Raw genomic sequence first — 2,260 nt, forward strand, 5'->3', positions numbered from 1 at the left:
AATTTTGTTTTTGCATTGTCCTCCAGTATGATCTGTGCTTTAATATTTTTCAGGGTGCCGATTCCATCTTTGAACACCTGGGCATGGTTATTAAGTATCTGTTTCAGTGTTTCATCCACAGAATGTGCACTTGGGCCTTGTTCCAGTCTCATTGACTTTATTTCTTTCCATTTGAGGTGGATGTGTTTCAAGCAGTCACGCCCAAATAATGGCACACCTTCATTTTTCAGAACATAAAGTTCCAGGTTGCATTTCTTTTTCTCATATTCCACTTTTACTTTTAGTTTTCCCAGAGGAGTTATTCTTTCACCTGTGTATGTTTTCAGTTTCACTGAGGTGTGTTTCAGTTTCAGATTGGGGAATTTGTCTCTGTAATCTTCATATGAGATCAGTGAGAGGGCAGACCCAGTGTCCAGTTCCATCTGTAACTCAACCCCTTGTATTTTTGGTGTGAGCCATATTGCATCGTTACCTTTCTCTTGCATTGTGTACAGCTCCAGGCATGCCAAATCCTCCTGAGAATCATTTGACTCTGTCTCATTTATTTCATGCAGCTTTCTGTCTCTTTTCCACATTTCGTTTTTCTTTTTATCATACTGCTTTGATTTGCACATTTTCTGTATATGATCCTTTTTGTTACACTGCAGGCATTCCTTCTCTTTAAACCAGCAATTAGCAGCGTCATGTGACTTTTTGCCGCGTCTGAAGCACATCTGTAATTTATTATTGCGCTGCGGATGTATTTTATTTACATAACACGGCTCCGTGCATTTCCCTGGAGCTCTCCTGCATCTTTTGCCGCTGTCTCCATCGATGTAGCTATCTCTAATGCACGGTGCAACGTGAGATTATCCTCTGTGAGGACTCGTTTCTGTGTGCTTTCATTGTGCATGCCGCAGACGAAATGGTCTCTCAGCGCATCTGACAGCCCCTCCCCGAACTGACAGCATTCTGACAGCCGCCGGAGTTCCGCGATCTACTCCGATGTGGACTCATTCTTTAGTTGATTTCGTTTATCAAATCGGAAACGTTCGGCTATAACCACTGGCTTCAGTCGGAAATGTTTTTGGAGCACTTCTGTGATCTTGAAACTTTTGTCAGCTGGTTTGGCGGGGTGATGAGGCTGCGCAACAAGTTGTATGTTTTCGCTCCCATCACACTCAGTAACACTGCAACTTTCCTCTCATCCTCTACTTTGTTAGCCAGACAATATTGTTCAACTCTCTCCACATATGTTGTCCAATCCTCTGTGCCATTATCAAAAACGTCCATTTGTCCAACACCTCCTGACATTTTTTCTGTATTTTTATAAGTGTCCTTCACTTAAAAGAATTGATGTTACTCACGTCCTCTCTGCAGCGCGTTAACCAGGCAGGTGAGTTAGCATCCACACGGAGGGTTAGTTGTTTTTGCCATAACTTTTTTCATGTCTTTTGGCCATTTTCACAAGGATTTCCCCCTCTCTGTCATCCAGTGCACATCGGGGATCCATTTTAATCCTCATCGCCAGTCTGTTATGTTCACTCTTATAACTTAACTGGTAAAGCAACAACACCTGTTTGTTGTTAGTAACTTACTTTATTAACCATGTTGTGGAAAGGCACAGGCATATCAATGCGCACATACACCACACTTGGTGTTCTCTGCTTTACACAGAAAGTAGTACCACAAAAATATAAACTGATTTTACTGAATACATAACAAAAGTCATTATTCAGCTCACAGTCTGCCTGTTTCACACAATGGCTGCCTTCTAAAGAACTGGCTTACTAAGATCAAACCTAATGTTCTGTCTCCAAAATGTGCCTACAACCGGGAAAGGGGGATTAACAATAAGAAGTGGTTCTACAAAGCTAAATTATACACACTTAGATACATTTTGAAAAGCTGCTTTGCTCACCTACCTTACTCAGACATCATGTGCACTTAAAGTTTTAAAGGGGTCGGGGTGGGGGGATAAAAGTCGTGTAGATGAGCATCAACCTGTTGGTTGGTGAAATTAAAAAAATTAAAAATCAAGTTGTTTTTCTCAAATTAAAGCTCCGCTCGTGCTCAAACTGGTTGAATTAAACGTTTAAAGTGTTTGAATAGAACAGTTTGAGTTTTAGTTCATTAGATCCTGATATGAGTCTAACAAAGAGAAGGTGTCAGTATCAGCTGCAAATACAATACGTGCCGTGAAAATCAGCAAATTATCTCTACTTCTTTAAAACTCTCTCCATTGTTCTCTGTTTAGCTAAGCCTCTATGTTCTTCCTCTC

The sequence above is a fragment of the Oreochromis aureus genome, linkage group 6 (assembly GCF_013358895.1).
Source record: "Oreochromis aureus strain Israel breed Guangdong linkage group 6, ZZ_aureus, whole genome shotgun sequence".
Taxonomy (NCBI): domain Eukaryota; kingdom Metazoa; phylum Chordata; class Actinopteri; order Cichliformes; family Cichlidae; genus Oreochromis; species Oreochromis aureus.